Genomic DNA, 26,610 nt, shown 5'->3' with positions numbered 1-26,610 from the left:
AGGCAATTGAAGAGTGGGTGAACCGGCTCGAGCGACCAAGTGCGGGAGTCCGGACAATTGCGGCGATCCGACCGGTCATGTCCCAGTGGCTAGAACGACCGCACGGTGCTCTCACCTTCCGGCTTGTGCAGATTCTCTCGGGGCATGGCTGCTTCGGGAGATATCTGCACAAAATTGCCGGCAGAGAACCAACGGAGGAGTGCCACGAATGTGGCGCAGCAATCGACACCGCACAACACACACTGGAGGAGTGCCCAGTGTGGGGGCCGGAGCGAGACGACCTGATTGCAAAAGTGGGGCCGGACCTGTCGCTGCCGGCCGTGGTCAAGGCCATGGTAGACAGCGAAGGTTCATGGCAAGCGGTTAAGACCTTCTGCGAAGACGTTCTTCAGCAGAAGGAAATGGCGGAACGCGCCAGAGAGTCCGACCCAATGGCCGACCAACGGCGCCGCAAGCGTGCTCGACGCAGACGGCTCGCACATGACCGCCGCCTGCCTCCGTAGGTTGACCGCAGGATGACAGGCACGGGGACGCCTGTCATCCGTCACACACGTGGTCCCTGAGAGGGTGACCGTACTTGATACGGTCCACAGAAACGAGGCCATCAAGGGCCTCCGGAGGCGATGGTCCGCCAACACGGACCGGTGCTGGTGGTGCTGTAGAAGTAAAGCGCGAGCGTTCCTACAGCCCACCGTTACTGCACAATGGCGGCAGACGGGGGGGTTGTTTAGTGGGTAGACTTGGGTCTCATTAGCCCAAGGAGTCCCACATAACCACTCGGGTCCGTCCCCGCACCCGAGTGGTATGCGTAATTGCATTTTTCCCCTCCTCAACAAAAAAAAAAAAGGTTAGGTTAGGTTGGGGTGCTACGGGGTGCTACGGACAGGAAACCTCCCAGAGTGCCAGGTCCCTTCTCATTCCTCTTGATCCGGTTGATCTGGGGGTAAGGGAAGGGCTCCTGGACGGTGCACCCCGGGGGCAACGGTAAGTAATCTCTTGGTTTCCAAGTTATTGCTTATCGGTGCTGCCAATGTCCTGTCACGGGGGGGAGGCCTTTTGGCCTGACGGCTTTGAATGGTAATGTTTGAAAGGTATGTTTTGAGAGAGACTAATGACTGAATGGAATGTTTAAATGTTTTCGGGCCGTATAGTATTGATGGATGGTTGGTAGTCTCTAATGAGACTACGTAGGGGAGTCTACGCCAGCTCGCCTTGAATCCCGCATCCTGCAGCACTTTCCCAACGACCCCCATCTTTGGCGGTATGGGGTACGGGTAGTGTTTGTGGCGCGGAGGGCTTGCCTTCATTGGCCGGCCCGCGGGAAGGAAAATCCTTTAACACCCGACAGCGAAGTCGTTAAAACCTCTAGATACCAGGTGCCCTCTAGAGTATATAGCCCACTGCGTTTCGGGATGAGCGTTACCCGCCAGTGAAATTTATATCGTCTCATACTCGTGGGAATTTTATGGAAAATTTAAACAAAAACAAAAATCGCAATGAAGAAGAAATAGCTTTGAGACAGAAAGGTGGGAATCCGCCACAAAGAGACCGGAAAGGTCGGTTCATCCGTGACACGGCTAATGAGTCGCAGGAGCCCACGGCAGCGGTGTCCCCAAGAACAGTGTCCTCTTTGGGGAATGGGGAACCAGAAGTTTTTGCAAGGGCAGAGACCCGAAGATCGCTCCCGGATCTAAGAGTGCCTCTTATCCGTTGTGATGGAGAGCTAGGGTCCACAATTCGAGCTCCTCCGCCAAAAACAAAAGAGGTGGATGCCCTCCTGGGTGCCAAAGGGGTGGACATAGAGTCTGACGCAGGGAGTCTTGTATCTGCGTCAGCTTTTGACGACTCCGTCCTCCAACTCGGAGGCGATCACGTAGAGTCGGACACGGCGATGAGCTGTTATGAGTCTGTCAGTGATGATAGGCGTTTTAGGCGTTTCTGGCGGAAACGTGGCCTCTGTGACTCGGGTTCTGACTCTGAGGAGGCCACTGAGAATAAGAAGCAGTCCACGAGCCAATCAAAGAGAGGTCGCGGTCGTCCTCCTTCCACTGGGCATTACGTTGGACTTGCCAAAGCCAAAGAGGAGTATAACCGCGCCATGAGAGAGGAAATGCGTTTGAGGGCAGAAGAAGAAGTGGCTGGCATAAAGCTGCCCTTTTCTACTCGTAGTCAGTCGGGCGGCCTAAGTTCTAGTTCGGTCCTGCCCTGTGCACAAGACAATCTTTCTGCGGCTGAGCTCTCTCAGCGAGTGCAGACAAGCCTGGATGCAATATCCTTGGTTGCCAAAAACTCCGGCAATTTGAAAGGCACCTTTGTAAAGGCCCTGAAGGAGGCGGCAGTGTCAATCAAAGAGACATTTGAGTGCCTTTTGGAGCGCTCTACTTCAGAGGAGACGAGGCGTCTGCAGGCGCAAAACGATAGCCTGCGCGCTCAATTGACTGAACTCAAGGCTGAAATGGCCCAGCTGAGAGCAGACTTTCGGGACCAATTCAAGGTTCCAGTTCCGGTCTCGGCTCCGTTAAAACCAACGGAGAATACTCAGACAACTAGTAGCTCTAGCAAGGAGGATACAGGTACAGGGTCTCTCAATTTGGAAAACATGATGTGTGTGATGACCAAAAAGATTGGGCTGATGTTGGACGCGAGGCTGGGAGCCTTAGAGTTAGAGGGCAGGCTACTGCCAGCCCAACCGATGCGGCCCCCGCTGGCTGCCGACTTGAGGCGTCAAAATGAGAGGGTCACTTACCATACCCAGGAGCTTGAACCCGCTCCCGAGCCGGCTCCAAAACGAGGTCCTCCAAATTTGACGGAAGAACCTAAGAAGGGGCAAAAGAAGAGAAAGAATAAGAATAAGGCAACCCTTGCTGCAGCTGAAGCCGCCGCGGCTCGCGCACGCTCATCATCTGCTCCTCGGTCTCTGCCTTCAGCCCCCTTGGCCATGGATAAAGCATGGAATAAGGCAGTTGGAGGGAAGAAAATTAACAAAACTGTTAATCCTCGCTCTGCTATTCAATCTCAGCAGGGGAATGATGTGCAAGTTCAACACCAGGGGCAGGCTCCACCACGGTCGCAAAGACAAGAGGCTCGCAAACTGCGACCTCCCCGATCCTCTGCTGTGGTTTTGTCCTTACAACCGGAGGCTGAAGAGCAGGGAATCAGTTATAAGGATGTGTTAGCTACAGCTAAAGCAAAAGTAGATTTGGCGGATCTAGATATACAGTCGATCCGTTTTAAAGTTGCAGCTACAGGCGCCAGACTTTTGGAGATACCGGGGACCTCCAGTGGGCCTAAGGCGGACAAACTCGCTGAAAAACTTTGTCAGCTGTTCAAATCCGAGATGGTCAAGGTGTCACGGCCTACAAAATGCGTGGAATTGCGAGTATCTGGCCTGGATGACTCAGTGTCTGTGGAGGACATCGCTGCGGCGATTGCGCAGGCCGGCGGTTGTGCGGTCCAGGAGGTCAGAGTGGGAGAAATAAAATCAGACCCCTGGAGCCTAGGTTCTGCGTGGGTTCGTTGTCCTGTCGCTGCGGCCAAAAAAGTGGCTGGAAAGGAGAGACTGCTGGTGGGCTGGGTGTCGGCGCAAGTCAAGTTGCTGGAAGCGCGCGCCCAAAGATGTTACCGGTGCTTGGAGTCGGGCCATGTTAGGGCGCAGTGTCCTTCTGAAATTGACAGGTCCGCTCTGTGCTACCGTTGTGGCCAGCCAGGTCACAAGGCGAGAGATTGCTCGGCGACGCCACACTGCACTGTCTGTGCAGTGCTGGGAAAAGACGCGAATCATAGGACAGGAAGCAAGAGCTGTACTGCCCCACCCAAGAGACCGAAGACAAAGGCTGGCGATGGCTCCCGGGCCTCCTCGCAGCCTGTCCGCTCGTCCACTTCGACTGTGGACGGGACTCAGGGGGTTGCTGGTATGGATACAAATTAATATGGCCATCAAATTTCTTCAGACGAATCTTAACCACTGCGTTAGGGCTCAGGACCTCTTATTCCAGAGTATGGCGCAGTGGTCAATAAATATAGCAGTGGTAGCGGAGCCATACTCTGTTTCTGCTCAAGCGGGTTGGGTTGGGGACCTGGATAAAACTGTGGCCCTGGTGTCGCGGGGCACTGCTGGCTCCCCACCTTTTCAAGGCGTCATAAAGGGTCATGGTTTTGTGGCGGCAACCTGCGGAAACATTGCAGTTGTTGGCGTCTACTTCTCTCCCAACGATAGTTTGGCGGATTTTGAACAGTTTCTCGTAACAGTGGGTGCTATTGTTAGGCAGTTGCACCCTACGCCTGTTTTAGTAGCCGGAGATTTCAATGCAAAGTCTAGGGCTTGGGGGTGTCCAGCAACGAATCCGAAAGGCGCAACTCTGGAGGAGTGGGCGGTCGCCACTGGCTTGGTGGTCATTAACCGGGGTTCAGAAAATACGTGCGTGCGGCAACAGGGTGGATCTATCGTGGACATTACATTTTCGAGTGCCTCCCTGGCGCGCCGTATTCAGGGCTGGGAGGTCATGGTGGGAGTGGAGACGCTGTCAGATCACCGGTATATTCGGTTTGATATTGACCCACTCATCTCAAACAACGCAAGGCTGAATGGCCCAGTCAGGACTGGCCCTAGGTGGGCGTTCACCAAACTTGACCGGGAACTTCTGAAAGAGGCAGCGATCGTAGAGACGTGGCTGCCTGTCCCGGATGAAGCTGTGGTGGTAGAATCCGAAGCGTCCCAAATCCGGGAGGCCATGGTGCGAATTTGTGATGTGGCGATGCCTCGGGCCAAGTCTCTACCGCATAGACGATGCGTGTACTGGTGGACATCCGAGCTCGCGCAAATACGCAGCTCCTGTGTAGCTGCACGGCGTCGGTATATGCGTCAAAGAAGGCGCAGGCAGCGAGATGAAAACGAGGAACGCCGTTTATATGAGGCCTACAAGACGTCCAAACAGGAGTTTTCTGTGGCTATCGGACATGCAATTGAAGCGAGTCGTGCTGAATTCCTGGAGACCTTAAATAATGATCCGTGGGGAAGACCCTACAAACTCATCCGGAACAAGTTGCGCCCCTGGGCGCCTCCGCTGACTCAAACACTTCAGCCGGAGCTTGTTACGCGCGTAGTTGCTGGGCTATTTCCTGAAAGGGGACCTCACCAGCCGCCTATCATGGCACCGCCAACGGTGGGGCTAAGAGAGGAGGTTATCGTTCCACCAGTTCTTCCCGACGAGCTGGCCGTGGCGGTTTTCCGGCTGCGTGGCAAGAACACGGCCCCAGGGCCTGACGGCATTCCGGGCCGTGCATGGGTCTTGGCTATGGAAGCGTTGGAACCGAGGCTGCTGCGTCTTTTGACCGCTTGCCTGGAACAGGGTTGCTTCCCGAAGGAGTGGAAGTCTGGAAAGTTAGTGCTGCTCAGAAAGGAGGGACGACCGATGGACTCTCCGTCTGGTTACCGGCCGATAGTTTTGCTGGATGAGGTGGGCAAGCTCTTTGAGCGAATAATCGCTGCACGCCTCATCAAGCACATGGAAAGAGAGGGGCCGGACTTGGCCGACTGCCAATTTGGGTTCCGCAGGAACCGGTCAACTGTCGATGCAATTCTACGGGTCAAATCAATGGCACACGAGGCTGTGACGCAGGGAAATGTCGTCTTGGCGGTGTCATTGGACATCGCTAATGCTTTCAACACCCTGCCCTGGAACACAATAAAGGAATCGTTACGATACCATCAAGTACCCCTTCACTTGTTCCGCATCATTGAAGCTTATCTCAGTGAGAGGTTCGTCACCTGGCCTGGGCAGCAGGTATGGGGGGAGAGGGCAATGTCCTGTGGGGTCCCGCAGGGGTCGGTCTTGGGTCCACTCTTGTGGAATATAGGCTACAACTGGGTTCTAAGGGGGGAAAACTTGCGTGGAGTCAACGTCATCTGTTATGCCGATGATACGCTTGTGACGGCCAAGGGTCCCAATTACCGTGATGCAGCCATATTAGCTACAGCGGCAGTTGCCCATTGCGTGGGCAAGATCAGAAGTCTGGGCCTCGAGGTGGCTCTAGCGAAGTCCGAAGCCATATGTTTCTATGGTCCACGGAAAGCTCCCCCAGCTGGGGCGGCTATAGTGGTGGGAGGAGTCCCGATTGCCGTCATGCCATCACTGCTCTACCTTGGTGTCGTGCTTGACAGCAAGTGGAATTTCTGTGCGCATTTTGAGCGCCTGGCACCCAAGTTGTTGCGCGCTGCATCTGCCCTTGGGCGTATACTGCCAAACCTGGGAGGGCCCAAGGCTTCATGCCGCCGCCTCTACATGGGCGTGGTGCGATCGATGGCACTCTATGGTGCCCCAGTTTGGGCAAATGCTCTTAATAGACAAAATATTGCTCGGTTGCGCCGACCGCAGAGAGCAATAGCTGTAAGGGTTATAAGAGGATACCGTACGATAAGCACGGAGGCCGCGTGCGTTCTAGCCTGCTCTCTGCCTTGGGACTTGGACGCGAAGGTCCTCGCGACCCTATACCTGTGGCGCGGGGAGGTGCGGGACCGGGGTGAGGTGCTGGCTCCGGAGGAATTGAAGAAGCGGCGTGTTGAGCTGCAGCAGGAGGCGGTTGATGAGTGGCAGCTGCGGCTTGTTCGGCCTAGGGCGGGCATCCACACCATTGAAGCTATCCAACCTAGTCTTCACGAATGGATTGGAAGGGATTTTGGGGTCCTAACATTCAGGCTCACGCAGTTGCTGTCAGGGCATGGCTGCTTTGGCAAGTACCTGCACCAACAAGCCAAAAGGGAGCCGACCCCGGGATGTCATGAGTGCGGAGCACATGAAGACTCCGCCCAGCACACGTTGGCGGAGTGCCCGGTCTGGGCCGTAGAAAGAGAGGAAGTAATTGCCCGTACTGGGCAAGATTTGTCGCTGCCGGCCGTAGTGCAAGCTATGCTGTCCGGCGAAGGGGTGTGGCAGACAATGCTAGAATTTTCAGAATACGTCATGGCCGGGAAAGAGGCGGCGGAGCGCGAGCGGGAGATCCAGGCCGAGGCTGACCCTATGCGCCGACGTAGAATGAGACGCAGGCGTGCTGCGCACGACAGACGCTTGCCACCTTAGCATAGACCTCCGGGTGGCAGATACGGGGGCGTCTGTCACCCATAGGAAAGAGGTCCTCGGGATGGAGGCGTGAGAAGTGTTCGGATACGCCCTTAATGGAGGTTTTACCTGATGACGGGTCCTAATGGACAGTTGCTGGCGGAGTTGTGGATGAGTGACGCCGCGTGCCCGTAACTCCGCCCTAAGGCACCGAGGCGACAGACAGGGGTTTTAGTGGGTAGACCGGATTCTCGTGGGAGTCCCACATAACCATCCGGGTGTCCCCGCGCCCGGGTGGTATGCGTAATGCATTTCCCCTGTATAAAAAAAAAAAAAAATAAAAAAAAAAAAAAAAAAAGGTTGGGGTGCTACGGACAGGAAACCTCCCAGAGTGCCAGGTCCCTTCTCATTCCTCTTGATCCGGTTGATCTGGGGGTAAGGGAAGGGCTCCTGGACGGTGCACCCCGGGGGCAACGGTAAGTAATCTCTTGGTTTCCAAGTTGTTGCTTATCGGTGCTGCCAATGTCCTGTCACGGGGGGGAGGCCTTTTGGCCTGACGGCTTTGAATGGTAATGTTTGAAAGGTATGTTTTGAGAGAGACTAATGACTGAATGGAATGTTTAAATGTTTCGGGCCGTATAGTATTGATGGATGGTTGGTAGTCTCTAATGAGACTACGTAGGGGAGTCTACGCCAGCTCGCCTTGAATCCCGCATCCCGCAGCACTTTCCCAACGACCCCCATCTTTGGCGGTATGGGGTACGGGTAGTGTTTGTGGCGCGGAGGGCTTGCCTTCATTGGCCGGCCCGCGGGAAGGAAAACCCTTTAACACCCGACAGCGAAGTCGTTAAAACCTCTAGATACCAGGTGCCCTCTAGAGTACATAGCCCACTGCGTTTCGGGATGAGCGTTACCCGCCAGTGAATTATATATCGTCTCATACTCGTGGGAATTTTATGGAAAATTTAAATAAAAACAAAAATCGTAATGAAGAAGAATCAAGTTTAAGGCAGAAAGGTGGGAATCCGCCACAACGAGACCGAAAAGGTCGGTTCGTCCGCGACACGGCAAATGAATCGCAGGAGCCAACGGCAGCGGTGTCCCCAAGAACAGTGTCCTCTTTGGGGAATGGGGAACCAGAAGTTTTTGCAAGGGCAGAGACCCGAAGATCGCTCCCGGATCTAAGAGTGCCTCTTATCCGTTGTGATGGAGAGCTAGGGTCCACAATTTCAGCTCCTCCGCCAAAAAAAAAAGAGGTAGATGCCCTCCTGGGTGCCAAAGGGGTGGACATAGAGTCTGACGCAGGGAGTCTTGTATCTGCGTCAGCTTTTGAGGACTCCGTCCTCCAACTCGGAGGCGATCACGTAGAGTCGGACACGGCGATGAGCTGTTACGAGTCTGTCAGTAATGTTAGGCGTTTCTGGCGGAAACGTGGCCTCAGTGAATCGGGTTCTGACTCTGAGGAGGCCACTGAGAATAACAAGCAGTCCACGAGCCAATCAAAGAGAGGTCGCGGTCGTCCTCCTTCCACTGGGCATTACGTTGGACTTGCCAAAGCCAAAGAGGAGTATAACCGCGCCATGAGAGAGGAAATGCGTTTGAGGGCAGAAGAAGAAGTGGCTGGCATAAAGCTGCCCTTTTCTACTCGTAGTCAGTCGGGCGGCCTAAGTTCTAGTTCGGTCCTGCCCTGTGCACAAGACAATCTTTCTGCGGCTGCGCTCTCTCAGCGAGTGCAGACAAGCCTGGATGCAATATCCTTGGTTGCCAAAAACTCCAGCAATTTGAAAGGCACCTTTGTAAAGGCCCTGAAGGAGGCGGCAGTGTCAATCAAAGAGACATTTGAGTGCCTTTTGGAGCGCTCTACTTCAGAGGAGACGAGGCGTCTGCAGGCGCAAAACGATAGCCTGCGCGCTCAATTGACTGAACTCAAGGCTGAAATGGCTCAGCTGAGAGCAGACTTTCGGGACCAATTCAAGGTTCCAGTTCCGGTCTCGGCTCCGTTAAAACCAACGGAGAATACACAGTCAACTAGCAGCTCTAGCAAGGAGGATACAGGTACAGGGTCTCTCAATTTGGAAAACATGATGTGTGTGATGACCAAAAAGATTGGGCTGATGTTGGACGCGAGGCTGGGAGCCTTAGAGTTAGAGGGCAGGCTACTGCCAGCCCAACCGATGCGGCCCCCGCTGGCTGCCGACTTGAGGCGTCAAAATGAGAGGGTCACTTACCATACCCAGGAGCTTGAACTCGCTCCCGAGCCGGCTCCAAAACGAGGTCCTCCAAATTTGACGGTAGAACCTAAGAAGGGGCAAAAGAAGAGAAAGAATAAGAATAAGGCCACCCTTGCAGCAGCTGAAGCCGCCGCGGCTTGCGCACGCTCATCATCTGTTCCTCGGTCTCTGCCTTCAGCCCCCTTGGCCATGGATAAAGCATGGAATAAGGCAGTTGGAGGGAAGAAAAATAACAAGACGGTTAATTCTCGCTCTGCTATTCAATCGCAGCAGGGGAATGATGTGCAAGTTCAACACCAGGGGCAGGCTCCACCACGGTCGCAAAGACAAGAGGCTCGCAAACTGCGACCGCCCCGATCCTCTGCTGTGGTTTTGTCCTTACAACCGGAGGCTGAAGAGCAGGGAATCAGTTATAAGGATGTGTTAGCTACAGCTAAAGCAAAAGTAGATTTGGCGGATCTAGATATACAGTCGATCCGTTTTAAAGTTGCAGCTACAGGCGCCAGACTCCTGGAGATACCGGGGGCCTCCAGTGGGCCTAAGGCGGACAAACTCGCTGAAAAACTTTGTCAGCTGTTCAAATCCGAGATGGTCAAGGTGTCACGGCCTACAAAATGCGTGGAATTGCGAGTATCTGGCCTGGATGACTCAGTGTCTGTGGAGGACATCGCTGCGGCGATTGCGCAGGCCGGCGGTTGTGCGGTCCAGGAGGTCAGAGTGGGAGAAATTAAATCGGACCCCTGGAGCCTAGGTTCTGCGTGGGTTCGTTGTCCAGTCGCTGCGGCCAAAAAAGTGGCTGGAAAGGAGAGACTGCTGGTGGGCTGGGTGTCGGCGCAAGTCAAGTTGCTGGAAGCGCGCGCCCAAAGATGTTACCGGTGCTTGGAGTCGGGCCATGTTAGGGCGCAGTGTCCTTCTGAAATTGACAGGTCCGGTCTGTGCTACCGTTGTGGCCAGCCAGGTCACAAGGCGAGAGATTGCTCGGCGACGCCACACTGCACTGTCTGTGCAGTGCTGGGAAAAGACGCGAATCATAGGACAGGAAGCAAGAGCTGTACTGCCCCACCCAAGAGACCGAAGACAAAGGCTGGCGATGGCTCCCGGGCCTCCTCGCAGCCTGTCCGCTCGTCCACTTCGACTGTGGACGGGACTCAGGGGGTTGCTGGTATGGATACAAATTAATATGGCCATCAAATTTCTTCAGACGAATCTTAACCACTGCGTTAGGGCTCAGGACCTCTTTTTCCAGAGTATGGCGCAGTGGTCAATAAATATAGCAGTGGTAGCGGAGCCATACTCTGTTTCTGCTCAAGCGGGATGGGTTGGGGACCTGGATAAAACTGTGGCCCTGGTGTCGCGGGGCACTGCTGGCTCCCCACCTTTTCAAGGCGTCATAAAGGGTCATGGTTTTGTGGCGGCAACCTGCGGAAATATTGCAGTTGTTGGCGTCTACTTCTCTCCCAACGATAGTTTGGCGGATTTTGAACAGTTTCTCGTAACAGTGGGTGCTATTGTTAGGCAGTTGCACCCTACGCCTGTTTTAGTAGCCGGAGATTTCAATGCAAAGTCTAGGGCTTGGGGGTGTCCAGCAACGAATCCGAAAGGCGCAACTCTGGAGGAGTGGGCGGTCGCCACTGGCTTGGTGGTCATTAACCGGGGTTCAGAAAATACGTGCGTGCGGCAACAGGGTGGATCTATCGTGGACATTACATTTTCGAGTGCCTCCCTGGCGCGCCGTATTCAGGGCTGGGAGGTCATGGTGGGAGTGGAGACGCTGTCAGATCACCGGTACATTCGGTTTGATATTGACCCACTCATCTCAAACAACGCAAGGCTGAATGGCCCAGTCAGGACTGGCCCCAGGTGGGCGTTCACCAAACTTGACCGGGAACTTTTGAAAGAGGCAGCGATCGTAGAGACGTGGCTGCCTGTCCCAGATGAAGCTGTGGTGGTAGAGTCCGAAGCGTCCCAAATCCGGGAGGCCATGGTGCGAATTTGTGATGTGGCGATGCCTCGGGCCAAGTCTCTACCGCATAGACGATGCGTGTACTGGTGGACATCCGAGCTCGCGCAAATACGCAGCTCCTGTGTAGCTGCACGGCGTCGGTATATGCGTCAAAGAAGGCGCAGGCAGCGAGATGAAAACGAGGAACGCCGTTTATATGAGGCCTACAAGACGTCCAAACAGGAGTTTTCTGTGGCTATCGGACATGCAATTGAGGCGAGTCGTGCTGAATTCCTGGAGACCTTAAATAATGATCCGTGGGGAAGACCCTACAAACTCATCCGGAACAAGTTGCGCCCCTGGGCGCCTCCGCTGACTCAAACACTTCAGCCGGAGCTTGTAACGCGCGTAGTTGCTGGGCTATTCCCTGAAAGGGGACCTCACCAGCCGCCTATCATGGCACCGCCAACGGTGGGGCTAAGAGAGGAGGATATCGTTCCACCCGTTCTTCCCGAAGAGCTGGCCGTGGCGGTTTACCGGCTGCGTGGCAAGAACACGGCCCCAGGGCCTGACGGCATTCCGGGCCGTGCATGGGTCTTGGCTATGGAAGCGTTGGAACCGAGGCTGCTGCGTCTTTTGACCGCTTGCCTGGAACAGGGTTGCTTCCCGAAGGAGTGGAAGTCTGGGAAGTTAGTGCTGCTCAGAAAGGAGGGACGACCGATGGACTCTCCGTCTGGTTACCGGCCGATAGTTTTGCTGGATGAGGTGGGCAAGCTCTTTGAGCGAATAATCGCTGCACGCCTCATCAAGCACATGGAAAGAGAGGGGCCGGACTTGGCCGACTGCCAATTTGGGTTCCGCAGGAACCGGTCAACTGTCGATGCAATTCTACGGGTCAAATCAATGGCACACGAGGCTGTGACGCAGGGAAATGTCCTCTTGGCGGTGTCATTGGACATCGCTAATGCTTTCAACACCCTGCCCTGGAACACAATAAAGGAATCGTTGCGATACCATCAAGTACCCCTTCACTTGTTCCGCATCATTGAAGCTTATCTCAGTGAGAGGTTCGTCACCTGGCCTGGGCAGCAGGTATGGGGGGAGAGGGCAATGTCCTGTGGGGTCCCGCAGGGGTCGGTCTTGGGTCCACTCTTGTGGAATATAGGCTACAACTGGGTTCTAAGGGGGGAAAACTTGCGTGGAGTCAACGTCATCTGCTACGCCGATGATACGCTTGTGACGGCCAAGGGTCCCAATTACCGTGATGCAGCCATATTAGCTACAGCGGCAGTTGCCCATTGCGTGGGCAAGATGAGAAGTCTGGGCCTCGAGGTGGCTCTAGCGAAGTCCGAAGCCATATGTTTCTATGGTCCACGGAAAGCTCCCCCAGCTGGGGTGGCTATAGTGGTGGGAGGAGTCCCGATTGCCGTCATGCCATCACTGCTCTACCTTGGTGTCGTGCTTGACAGCAAGTGGAATTTCTGTGCGCATTTTGAGCGCCTGGCACCCAAGTTGTTGCGCGCTGCATCTGCCCTTGGGCGTATACTGCCAAACCTGGGAGGGCCCAAGGCTTCATGCCGCCGCCTCTACATGGGCGTGGTGCGATCGATGGCACTCTATGGTGCCCCAGTTTGGGCAAATGCTCTTAATAGACAGAATATCGCTCGGTTACGCCGACCGCAGAGAGCAATAGCTGTAAGGGTTATAAGAGGATACCGTACGATAAGCACGGAGGCCGCGTGCGTTCTAGCCTGCTCTCTGCCTTGGGATTTGGACGCGAAGGTCCTCGCGACCCTATACCTGTGGCGCGGGGAGGTGCGGGACCGGGGTGAGGTGCTGGCTCCGGAGGAATTGAAGAAGCGGCGTGTTGAGCTGCAGCAGGAGGCGGTTGATGAGTGGCAGCTGCGGCTGGTTCGGCCTAGGGCGGGCATCCGCACCATTGAAGCTATCCAACCTAGTCTTCACGAATGGATTGGAAGGGATTTTGGGGTCCTAACATTCAGGCTCACGCAGTTGCTGTCAGGGCATGGCTGCTTTGGCAAGTACCTGCACCAACAAGCCAAAAGGGAGCCGACCCCGGGATGTCATGAGTGCGGAGCACATGAAGACTCCGCCCAGCACACGTTGGCGGAGTGCCCGGTCTGGGCTGTAGAAAGAGAGGAAGTAATTGCCCGTACTGGGCAAGATTTGTCGCTGCCAGCCGTAGTGCAAGCTATGCTCTCCGGCGAAGAGGTGTGGCAGACAATGCTAGAATTCTCAGAATACGTCATGGCCGGGAAAGAGGCGGCGGAGCGCGAGCGGGAGATTCAGGCCGAGGCTGACCCTATGCGCCGACGTAGAATGAGACGCAGGCGTGCTGTGCACGACAGACGCTTGCCACCTTAGCATAGACCTCCGGGTGTCAGATACGGGGGCGTCTGACATCCATAGGAAAGAGGTCCTCGGGTAGGAGGCGTGAGAAGTGTTCGGATACGCACTTAATGGAGGTTTTACTTGTGATGGGTCCTGATGGACTGTTGCTGGCGGAGTTGTGGATGAGTGACGCCGCGTGCCCGTAACTCCGCCCTAAGGCACCGAGGCGACAGACAGGGGTTTTAGTGGGTAGACCGGATTCTCGTGGGAGTCCCACATAACCACCCGGGTGTCCCCGCGCCCGGGTGGTATGCGTAATGCATTTCCCCTGTATAAAAAAAAAAAAAAAAAAAAAAAAAAAAAAAGGTTAGGTTAGGTTAGGTTTTTTTTTTTTTTTTTTTTTTTTTTTTTTTTGCGTGGGTGAAGGAAATCCTCATTGGATACCACCAGGCCGGTCCTGGTGGCATGCCCGACTCGACTGAAGATGGCATTCCGCCCTAGGATGGAATGCCATCGACAGTCGCCTACGGACTAAAACCTTCACCCTGTGCGGTTTAGTTGTACCAGGAACGCGGTGCTATTGGTATACACGTTGTCCATGGGGTGTGATTTATGTGGGAATTTAAATGATTTAGTGTGGTGAATTTATGTTGTAGCATTATTGTTTTGTGTAGAATACCTAATGTCTGTATTAGTGTGTGAGTGGACAGGTAGTAGGAGAATGTGGAAGGGATTTTGGGTTTGTGGCGAAGTAACACGAGTGAGAATCAACAATAAAAATAATTACAATTTTCGCCGCCGCGCAAGAGCAACAATCGGTGAAGCCCCGGCGCAGCAGACAGTAATACTTATAGTGTAATTTTATAATCTAAAATTCTTAATCTAAAATACTTATACAAATGATTACACTTATAGTTTGTTTCAATCTTCTGTATTTTGTTTTTCTCTATTTTTAATTTGTTTTTATAATTATATATATATTTTTTTTTCTTTCTTTTTCATATATTTTTTCAAGAAATATTTACAAAAAGTACTTACAGCTAGTATTTACAAAGTCAATCTTAGTCAAATCCGGTATGTTATGGCATTTGTCACATTTATTCATTAAGTGTTATTAAAGTTCTTTAAGTTTCGTACTATGTGCTTTATAAAATCTTGAAAGGCTTCAGTTGTCGTTCGGTTGTCTAATACGTCAGTTAGTCTGCTGTGGTCAATGTTTAGAAGGAGGCATGTTAGTTCATAGTCTAGTCTTTTACGGTTAAATTTGGGGCAGCTTTGTATTAGATGTATGATTGTTTGTTTACTGAGATTGTCACACGGACAGTGATTGTTATCTGTAATTTTCCTTTCGTTTAGGTATTCTTTGTGGTATCCATGATTGGTGAATATTTGGGTAGTCTCGAAGGTAAGACTATTGTTTGTTAGGTATTTATTGATTGATTCGTAGTTCGGAAAAATCTTTTTTGTGTATTGGCAATTTGATGGTGTGTCGTACATTTCTACTGTCGCTTTATGTGCTTTTTGTTTTAGATGGTATTTAATGTATGAGATGGGTATTATGGAGAAGTCTGGAGTCTTTTTTAGATTTGCGGCCGCTTTGGCCGCCCGATCAGCCTGTTCATTGCCCTCGATGCCACAGTGTGCCTTCACCCAGTAAAAATGTGTGTCTATCTGTTGTTTATGTGTGTGTATGTGTTTATGGATTTGGTTGGCGATGGAGTTGTAGCTATATGGATTTGATAACTCTTGTAGTGCGGACTTACTGTCAGTTAAGATTATATGTGTGATGCGAGTGGTGGTGTCAAGTGGTAGTTTTAGAGTGTTGGTGTGGTGCTGGAGACACCGTAGCATCGCGAGCAATTCAGCCTGGTACACAGAGCAGGAATCATGTAATTTAAATTTTTTGATCGTGTGGGAGTGGTTTGGTCCGACAGTGACGAAAGCCGCCCCGACTTTATTGTCGTGGCGGCTTCCGTCAGTGTAGGACGTCCACGCACCATCCGGTCGGCCGTTAAGGGCCCGTTCCACTTCCATCTGGTCCTGTAATTCCTGATAAGTTATGCCCTCCCTATGAGCTGGATGTAACATATCGGAGGGTGGGACGGGTGAATCTATTTGTAGGTCCTCAGGTAAAAGGGTAGACACGCCTCTCAGTTTGGTATTTTCTAATTCCGCGACATAGTTAATTTTTGCGGGCAGAGGTGTGAGTCGAGCTAGAGTAATTGCGATTGGTGTGTTTATTGTTCTAAATGCGTGTGTTATTTTTATTGCTATAAGTCGCTGCAGCGAGAGTAGTTTTTTATTTATGTACTGGTATTGGAGAGCTTTATGCCATATGGACGCGGCGTATGTCATGATGGGTTCGATGACTTGTCTGTAGATTGTCCGTATGTTTTCAGGATGGACTCCCCACGTGGGACGTATGAACAATTGCATTTTCTGGTATAGGTTCCTGGCTTTACCTAATGTGTGTATGACGTGTTTTTTAAATTCCAGCTTGTTATCTATTATTACTCCCAAATATTTAATTTCTTTTACGAATGGTATTATTTGTCCGTATATGTTGATTTTCGTCTGCGAAGCCCTACCAGTAAATGCGATTGCCTGTGTTTTTTCTTTACCGAAGTCAAGCTTTACGCTTTCCCCCCATGCTGTGATTTTTTCGATAGCTAGGTTGGTGTTAGTCTCAAGTTCCTGGACGCTCCCCGCACGGCAGACCAGTAGGACGTCATCCGCATATGCTTGCGAGTGACATCCCGCCGGCAGCTCCATGTCGAGGAGATCATCCAGGACCAAATTCCATAGCACAGGGCCTACAACCGAGCCCTGGATGCAACCCCGGGTAAGTAATTTTTGGGCGTGATAGTCAGCAAAAGCGAGCTGTACCTCTCGGTGAGTTACGTAGTTTTGTAAGATCATGTATACGTTCCTTGGGCATTCGACGCGCCGGAGACGCTGGAAGATGGCAGGCCACCAGGCATTGTCGAAGGCGGCTCGAATGTCCAAGGAAACAGCTAATACCTGCTCTTTCTCTTCCTTTCCCAGATTTATTATTTCAAGTGCATGTTTGATGGCATGGGTGGTGGATGTTTGTAATCTAAAGCCGAATTGTCGGTTAACTATTTGTTGATGTTTGTGCATGTGGTATACTAGTCTGTTTATTATGAGTTTTTCAAGCAGTTTTCCAAAAACCTTGACTAGTCCTATGGGTCTGTAGGAGGAGAGCTTAGAGTAGTCCTCTTTATTGGGTTTTGGGATGATTTTGGTAGTAGTAGATTTCCAGTAGTCAGGGAAATAGCCGGTTTGCAGGCACCGATTCATTATAGCGGATATGGTTTCCGGGTACATCTTTGTAACTTGGAGGCATATGTCTGAGGTGAGGTGGTCAGAGCCGGGCGCCTTTTTATGATTGATAGTTTCCAAGGCTCCAATGACCTCACCGATGGTGAATGGCGGCTCATTAGGAGTGTCCGGTGGTACTAATACGTGGTTTCTTATGTTACTTTGCAGGCTGGTGTCTTCGGTGTCATCGGGATGGAAGCTATTGAGCAGCGCGTTCGCGGTCTCCTTGCTATCCCTCGTGTGCGTTCCATCAGGTAAGATCATGGTTGCCGGTGGTTGTGCCATGGGTCTGGTTCGTATGATCCTGTTTGTAACTGACCATACGTCCTCCTTTGTTTGTCGTTCACAAAAGTCTCTAAAGGTGTTGGTTGACGCAACGCTGCATGCATCTGAGTACTTTTTACGTAGTTCTTCTCTTTCCTTTAATATTTCAGCAAGCGGAAGTTTCCGGTGAGCAGCCTTGCTCAGCGTATGGTGGTTTCTGATGACTTCCTTTTTTATGTTGTTTAGGTCATCGCTCCACCATGGCGGTTTCTGCGGCGGCCTGATGGATCTTGGTAGCAGGTCATCGCACATTTTTTGTATGTCTCCGGTAAGTGAAGCTATTATGCCATCCAGTTCCTCCTCATTGCTTTCATTTACGTCCTCAATGCTAGGCATCTTACCCTCCAGCTCTTTTTTTTATGTCCTCTGTTAATTCTTCCCATTTGACTCCAGTAGTGTTGTATTTGAAGGTGCTTAATTTTATCTTTCTGTTCCATTTCGCTGTTTTGTTGAAAGCTGTGGTGATCTGATAGGTGATTGCATTGTGATCTGAAGATGGACATATGCCCTTGTCAACTTTCCAGTTTTTTATTTTAATCGGGTTGCGATGCTGATTATTAGTGACGAAGGTGACATCCACAATTGACGTTCTAGGTTGCCGATGTGTGACGGTCTCAAATGTGGCGGTGCGGCCGATATTGCATGTCTTGAGGTCATGTGCAGCTATAATATCCGCTATTGCACAGCCTCTGGGGTTGTTCTTTGGATTTCCCCATAGACTATGCCACCCGTTGAAATCACCTCCGATTATGTGCTTGGCGCCTCGGGTCTCTTGCAGAAACTCTTCTAATTTAACTAGAGTATTGTTTGGATCAGTCCTGGGTTCAATATATATAGAGACTAGGTATATCTGTGTGCCTGTATTTTCGCTAATTTGCACTATTGACATGTGTGAGTCGGAATATTTTGTATAACCCAGGGTGCTGATACTGGAGTCCTTTACTAATAGTGCAGCTTTAATAGGTGTGGCGTCAGTAGGGAATTGATACACGATGTATCCTGGAGGAGACTTGACGATCTTTTTATTGGCGGTGTAAGGTTCTGTGAGGAACACAAAGTCGCACACGGTATCTTTGTCATGTAAGTATACTACTACTTCCTGATGGGCGTTTCGCCCATGTCCTTCGTTTATTTGTAAGCAGTTGTAGGTTCCTGTTTTGAGTGTATTGCCGTTTCTTGTAACGTTTCTATGGTCCATAATTGATTTTTCCTCTTATTTTTGTAGACATCAAGCATATGTAAGGGCAAGAAGCCGAAGTGGCACTATGCTTAGTGTTGGTCTGTAGATTGTTTTTTGCGGCATGAGAGGCGCAATTATAGCACCTGATTCGGTTGTAGTCATCTTTTACTGGGCAACGCTTGTATTCGTGCCCAGTAACTGCGCAGTGAGAGCAAGTGGCAGTGTCATTTTGAGTGCATCGTTTGCGGGTGTGTCCAATCTGTAGACACTGGTAACATTGTAGTAGTGGTATGTATTCACCTGCATACACCCTCTGGTGGTCTACGTTTAATTTAGCAACTTTGATGACTGTCTTGAAGATCTCGGGTGTTGTCTTGAAGACTGCGTTATACAGCTTTGGGTTTCTGTTTGCTCTCAGAAAGTGTAAAGTGAAGTCTCGCTCATCTTTGATGACTGCGGCGAGTTCAGTATTCTGTCCGATGATGACGTTCGCTAGCTGATCTGCTTTAACGTTCTCCGATACGCCCTTTAGGATAATCATAGGCGACAGGGATTTGGACTTTTCAGCGATGACCTCGCAATTTAAGTCGTTCGTCATAGAGATTGCCCTGTCGCGCTGCTCCGGTGTATCAAATTCGACACGTACCTTGTTATTTGACACGTGTTTTGTGTTAGCAGGGGCGAAAGTAGAGTTCCTGAACGAGATGCTCTTCTTCCACATCTCCAGGGTCTCAACGGGGCTGTTGACTGCGGCTTTAGCGGTAAGTACAAGAGCCGGTTTATTTACAGGAATGTCCGGTGGTGATGTGGTAGTGCGAGTGATAACTTTGGGACGAAAATCTGTGCTTGCTGCCACAGTGGCGTATGATTGTCCGTTTCCACCTTGTCGCGCAGTACCACTCACTGTGCAATTTCTCCAGTCATCCTTGATCTTTTGGAATTCAATTTTAATAGTATTTTGTATGAGTGTGGTGATGGTCTCTTCTTGAACGCCGCTTATAGTTTTATCTCGTCTCGCTTGGCTGGTGGGAGTAGGCGGTGGTATTTCGTTGTTTTGGAGTGCATCCGACGAGGGTGCCCTCAGCGTGTTATTCATTCGGACCTGACAGGTGAGTGATTTGATGGAGTTTGCTATACTGAGTACCTTTTCTTTTGCTTCTCTGGTGACGCTCCGTTGGCTGCATTTTTTACCTGGTAATAGGGTGGAGGTTATTTCGTCACACCATTGAGTTACCTTCTCAAAGTATTTCATCATGTCGGTAAGCTCGTGTGGATCTTCAAGCGAGGAGTGTGTACCTGACTCTATACCACTATAGTGGAGTGTCATTTCTTGTGACAAATCCTTGTTTGGCTCGTGTTCCGTTTCCGAAGTGTCTCGTGCGGTGTGTGTCACAGTGGATGTCCTGTTGGCACCCGCATCTAATTCTAGATCCGTCTCGGGAGTGAGCTCATCATTTCGTTGTGCCGCTGCGACGTTGGTTGCCGAGCTGTATGAGCTTGTTCTTGATCGAGTAGGAGAATCAATGGCCTCTGGAGGCGATTTAGCCTGTGTATTTTCTTTGTACAATTCCGAGCAGCCGGGTTGAGGTGATTGACAATTCTGTGATGATCCGTCTTCTGCGCCTTCTATGGCCCGGGTGCGTGATCGCGTATGCGCGGGGGAGTGGGTTGACAAGTGTATGTCAGACATTTTGGCAGAATTTAGCGTATTGAATGATATTTATTGAATAGTATTAATAGATTTGCAAATTAAATATGAAGTTAGTACAAGTAGTCTCCCAAAGATTCAAAATTTAAATGTTGAAGTTACTACTTTCATGAAAATAAGTTTAGGTTAGAAAATCTTGAATATCAAGAGAAATATTGCACCAATTAGATTTTTGTTTACTGTCATATGTTTTTAATAAGTTTGGAATCAAATCCTATCGTCCAAATAAGCCACACTTATACAGAATTAAAAATAAGTCTGTTGAAATCATAAAATTTTAAAACTCTAATTACAGATAATCTATATGGACAACAAGCATCAAAAGTATTCTTAAACTATTTTTTAATGGAGTACAAGTAATCAAGATCAAAAAATGTGGAAAAAAGTGCAAGACAAAAAAGTGAATTTTCAAATGATATTTACGTAAGACCACGCTGTTTTAAGGAGTGGCGCGACTAGATATTACTTTACACAGGAACTAATCTATAGAAAATTCTGAAATTTTGTATGATTATTGTCCAATAACAGATACATTAAAGCAGTATGAAATAAGTGTGCGTCGTCTTTCAAAGTTTTGAGAAATTAAATGTCAAAGTAACAATTTTCTTGAAGTAAGTTTTTTAGGTTACAAAATCTTGAATATCTCAAGAACTATTACACTAATCAGAGTTCTGTTTGCTGTTATATATTAAAAATAAGTTTTAAAATCGAATCCTATTATCAAAATTAGCCACACTTATACGGGATTCAAAATTAGTCAGTTGAAATCGTAAAATCTTAAAACTCTAATTACAGATAATTTAAATGAACAAAAAGCATCAAAATTATTCTTAAACCTATTTTTTAAACGGGGTCAAGTAATCAAGATCAAAAAATGTGGCAAAAAGTGTAAGACAAAAAAGTGAATTTTCAAATGATATTTACGTAAGACCACGCTGTTTTAAGGAGTGGCGCGACTAGATATTACTTAACACTGAAACTACTTTATAGAAAATTATGAAATTTTGTATGATTATTGTCCAATAACAGATACTTTGAAGCAATATGATTTAAATATGCGTCGTCTCTCAAAGTTTTGAGAAATTAAATGTCAAAGTTACAAGTTTCATGAAAATAAGTTATTAGGTTACAAAATCTCGAATATCTCAAGAACTCTTACACCAATCAGAGTTTTGTTTTCTGTTATATGTTGCTAATAAGTTTAACAATCAAATCCTATTATCAAATTTAGCCACACTTATACGGGATTCAAAATTAGTCAGTTGAAATCATAAAATCTTAACACTCTAATTACAGATAATCTAACTGGACAACAAGCATCAAAACTATTCTTAAACCTATTTTTTAATGACGTAGAAGTAATCAAGATCAAAAAATGTGGAAAAAAGTGCAAGACAAAAAAGTGAATTTTCAAATGATATTTACGTCAAACCACGCTGTTTTAAGGAGTGGCGCTACTATATATTACTTTACACTAAAACTAGTAGATAGAAAATTCTGAAATTTTGTATGATTATTGTCCAATAACAGATACATTAAAATTATATAAAAAAAGTATGCGTCTTCACTCAAATTCTCGAAGAATTAAATGTCAAAGTTGAAAGTTTCTTGAAAATAAGTGTTTAGGTTAGTAAATCTTGAATATCTCGAGAACTATTACACCAATCTGAGTTCTGTTTTCTGCTATACAGTCCTAGTAAATTCAGAAATCTAATTCTAATATCAAAATTAGCCTCACTTATCGGGAACTAGTTTTTTCCAAAACACGTGGTTTTAGTTTTTCTTCGAAATCTTCGGGGTTTTCATCAGGAAAATTATGAAACTTGCACAGATTATAGAGTTTATATAGTCGCTTTGGTTAATATATAGAAAATAGTATGTAAAAGATCTACTTTGCGAGTAATAGGCGATTAAGTCACTTTCCTTCCGACACTTAGAGATTTGAGGGTTGATTGTACTTACGCCTACTTAGTCCGATCCAATCCAAAGTCATATCCGTATGACAGATTCACTAAGGATCACTCACATATAAAAACTGTGTCACTATCACTAATATTTCACTTTTCACAGGAGTTATGATCTATAGCAACGGAAAGTTTGTCACTATTTTGCTCACTGTGCTTCACTAAGTGGTCCGATTTCACAAATTTTTGCACAATCGTAAAGTCCGAGTCAGCGCGCGCGTTTTGATGTATAACACATAAGGGTTTGAGAGAAAAAACCGAGAGTTTTGAATTTTAGAGCGCGGAGCGACGCGGAAACGATGCGTATGCTCTGGCGCTTGGCGCGCGACTGGTTAGGTTAGGTTAGGTTAGGTTAGGTTAGGTTAGGTTAGGTTAGGTTAGGTTAGGTTAGGTTAGGTTAGGTTAGGTTAGGTTAGGTTAGGTTAGGTTAGGTTAGGTTAGGTTAGGTTAGGTTAGGTTAGGTTAGGTTAGGTTAGGTTAGGTTAGGTTAGGTTAGGTTAGGTTAGGTTAGGTTAGGTTAGGTTAGGTTAGGTTAGGTTAGGTTAGGTTAGGTTAGGTTAGGTTAGGTTAGGTTAGGTTAGGTTTTATGGCCACCGTAGAGGTCCTCCGGTAGGAGCCCAAATCATAGTGGGCGGGGTCCCGATTGCTGTCAGGTCGACCCTGCGCTACCTGGGCGTTATGCTTGACAGCAAATGGAACTTTCGGGCCCATTTCGAACACTTGGCTCCAAAACTGCTCAGCACAGCCGCGGCCCTGGGGCGTATACTCCCGAACTTGGGAGGGCCCAAGGCTTCATGCCGCCGTTTGTACACGGGAGTCGTGCGCTCCATGGCGTTATATGGCGCACCCGTCTGGGCTGACGCCATTGGAAGGCAAAACGCTACTCAGCTGAGAAAAGCCCAAAGAGCAATGGCGCTACGGGTAATCCGGGGATACCGTACCATATCTACGGATGCTGCGTGTGCTCTAGCGGGATCCTTGCCCTGGGACCTCGATGCAAGAGCCCTCGCAGCTGTTTACCGCTGGCGCGAGGAGATGCATGAGAGGGATGAGGCACCAGCACCAAGAGAAATAGATGGACGGCGCGAAGCAATTCGGCTGGAAATGGTGGACATTTGGGAGGAGAGACTGGCGCATCCGATTGCTGGTCACCTAACTATAGAGGCAATACGTCCGGTCCTAAAACAATGGCTTGACCGGGACCATGGCCCTATAACATTCCGAGTGACGCAGGTCCTTACAGGACACGGGTGTTTTGGACGATATCTGTGCAACAGATTGGGCCGAGAACCGACGCCGATATGCCACGGGTGCGGTGCTGCTGAAGACACGGCACAACATACGCTGGCTGTATGCTCAGCTTGGACAGAACAGCGGGCCACACTCGTGGCTGTAGTGGGGCGCGACCTCTCCCTGCCTGCCGTAGTGAAAACTATGGCAGACAGCGAGGGATCATGGAAAGCGGTGGTCTCTTTCTGCGAAGGCGTAATAACAAGGAAAGAGACCGCGGAAAGAGAAAGGGAAGAAGATCCCGCCTCCCAACCGATGCGCCGCAAACGCGTAGGACGGAGGCGTTTGGCGTACGACCGCCGACTTCCTCCTTAAGGGTACCCGTGGGCGGCAGGCTCGGGGACGCCTGTCGCCTACACGAGGGTCCCTGGGATGGCCAGTACGCCGACTTAACGGCGCACCTTTTTAAAGTGACAGAGGAATACTCCCTCCGAAGTCGAGTCCAAAGATCGGACAGCCGCTGGCGGGGTTTCGGAAGCATGCTCTCGGTCGTTTCCCGTGCCCCGCCTTATAGCCTTGAGGCGGCCAACAGAGGGGTTTTAGTGGGTAAACCTGGGGTCTCATTAGCCCACAACAGGGAGTCCCACATAACCATCCCGGCCCGTCCCCGCGCCGGGTGGTATGCGTAACGCATTTCCCCTCTTAAAAAAAAAAAAAAAAAAGGTTAGGTTAGGTTAGGTTAGGTTAGGTTAGGTTAGGTTAGGTTAGGTTAGGTTAGGTTAGGTTAGGTTAGGTTAGGTTAGGTTAGGTTAGGTTAGGTTAGGTTAGGTTAGGTTAGGTTAGGTTAGGTTAGGTTAGGTTAGGTTAGGTTAGGTTAGGTTAGGTTAGGTTAGGTTAGGTTAGGTCTACTCGACAGTATCCCATGCGGCGGCGTGTCTCCTTGCTTGCACTCCTCCGTGGGAGCTCGATGCCCAGGTCCTAGCGGAGAGATACGTGTTGAGGGCGGAGGCCAGGGCTCGAGGAGAGCACTTGGACCCAGAAGCAGCAGAGCGGGCAGACCGAGAGGCTAAGGTCAGGCTCCGAGAGCTATGGGAGGACGGCCTGGAGGACGCCCCTTATGGAACACGCACCATAGGGGCAGTCCTCCCTCATATAGAGGAATGGTTGAAGAGGAAACATGGGGCCCTATCATATAGGGCAACGCAGGTGATGACCGGACACGGCTGCTTCGGTCATTACCTGCACAACATAGAGAGGGAATTAGGGCCCCAGTGTCACGAATGCGGTGACCCTGATGACTCGGCCCAACACACTTTAGAGGTCTGCAGTCGTTGGGAGGAGGAGCGCCGTACTCTAACGGCAGCAATAAGAACGACGGATCTCTCGCTGCACAGCGTCGTTGCGGCCATGCTGGGCAGCGAGAAAAAATGGAAGGCGGTTGTCTCCTTCTGCGAAGAGGTCATCTCGCAGAAGGAGGCAGCGGAGCGGGAGCGCGAAGACGCGGCCGACGCGCCCCCGCTTCGGCAGAGACGAAGAGGGAGAAGACGTGCGCAGTACGCTGCGGTAAACCGCGTCCTCCCTCGGTAGGGCCAGTGGGTTGGGGCCCACATTGCACGGCCCTACACGTCTGGGGGAGAATCAGAAGCGTCCCTGATTCACCCCTCTTTTGGTGCGGGTTCCCTGGCCTAATGCCGGGAAGAGACGGGGGGCATTGTGGAAGAATGAATGCGCGAGCCCATGATGCCCCCATACAACGTCTGAGAGGGTGAGACGCCGGAGTGGGGTTTAGTGGGTATTCTCTTTCCCTCCCTCTCGCTAGGAGAGGGAGCCGAAAGAGTGAGTCCCACATACCCTCCCCATTATGGCCTTCCCCAAGGCCTGGGAGGGATGCGTAAAAGCATTCCCCACTCCGTCAAAAAAAAAAAAAAAAAAAAAAAAAAAAGGTTAGGTTAGGTTAGGTTAGGTTAGGTTAGGTTAGGTTAGGTTAGGTTAGGTTAGGTTAGGTTAGGTTAGGTTAGGTTAGGTTAGGTTAGGTTAGGTTAGGTTGGGGCGCTAGGTCGGGTAACCTCCACGAGGGTCTGGGCCATTCCAATCTCTGTTAATCCTTGCGGATTCGCAGTCAAGGGAATGGTTCATGGCTGGTGCGCCCTGGGGGCAACGGTAAGTGATCTCCTGCGTGGGATTGCTTACCGGTGTTGCCAATAACCCGACACCCGGGGTTAACCCGGGGGGGGGGGGGGGGTTCTTGGAGTGTCTCCGTGATCTCCTAGGCTATACCGGACAGGGCTACCCATACCGGGCAGGCGAAGAGTGAGGGACACTATCAAGAGCAGGACGGGTCTGCCCGCTTTCAGTAGAAACCGGGTGGACAGGCTCCGGCCACCGTCACAAACTCGTTATCCCAAATGATAAGGTGTTGTTGTCAAGTCTAGCAGCCTTTGATGGGACCGAGGGCCTTGCCTTGGTCGGCCGGGTCAAGAGGAGATAACCTCAATAAAAAACCACAATCCCTCGCATGGCGGTTCACCGTGCGGGGGTGCTCTTTTTAGAGCGGCTGGGGTGTGCATCAGTCACTAGTGGCCAATCCTGTGATACCGCCCGACCTCACAGTGTATATAGGGCCACAGTTTGGGTACGGGGATCTCTGCCCCTGTGGAGTTTTATGTTCTCCCCTTCTCGTGGGAATCTAATGGCATTTAATACAAAAAACAAATCAAACCTTGAAGTTAGTATGGTGGGCGCTACAGGCGCGGAAAAAGATAGGGACGGTGGCGTCTCCCGAGTGTGGATTCGACGCCTGGTTGGGACGGTTGGCGCAAGCGGCCCGGAACTCAGTTCTGAAGAGTGCTTAGAGCGGGGCACTTTAAGGCTAAGGGGTGGTGGTTCGCCAACGCGAGATTCTAAGGGACGGTTCACTCGTGGATCAGCCACTAAGAATGCTCAAGAGGAAGCAACGAGGTCGACGGCGCCTCCATCGGATGCTGAGATATCGGAGACCTCATCAAGTGCAGGGACCCGGAGTCGACCTAATAGCAGGCAAAACAGGAGGAAAAAAGATAAAAAGAAGGATAAGGGAGAGGGTACCAGAACAGGTGAAGAAAAGAATGACGGAAAGAGGGGGAAATCTTGTTTAAGCAAGGAAAATAACGGGGAAAATTCTGGTGACGAGTCAGAAAAGGAAGGAGATAGGGGATACATGGGGGGAAGAGGGGTTGATTCACGCTCACCCTCTCCGACAATTTCCCCAGATAACAGACCCAGATTCCGATTCTGGACGGCAGA

The 26,610-nt window shown here is 50.2% G+C and overlaps 1 long non-coding RNA gene across 1 annotated transcript in view; it reads left to right on the top strand.

Annotated features, from left to right (window-relative positions):
• LOC134801572 (uncharacterized) overlaps window positions 1-25,561 on the top strand; it is an 85,521-nt gene extending 59,960 nt beyond the window's left edge. Inside the window, exon 3 of the long non-coding RNA XR_010145695.1 lies at window positions 25,372-25,561. This is a non-coding gene — a long non-coding RNA (uncharacterized LOC134801572). The remainder of the gene's footprint in view (window positions 1-25,371) is intronic.
• The last annotated feature ends 1,049 nt before the right edge of the window (window positions 25,562-26,610 follow it).

Source organism: Cydia splendana, chromosome 22, assembly GCF_910591565.1.
Source record: "Cydia splendana chromosome 22, ilCydSple1.2, whole genome shotgun sequence".
NCBI classification, from domain to species: domain Eukaryota; kingdom Metazoa; phylum Arthropoda; class Insecta; order Lepidoptera; family Tortricidae; genus Cydia; species Cydia splendana.
This window is presented reverse-complemented; position numbering and strand designations above follow the sequence as displayed.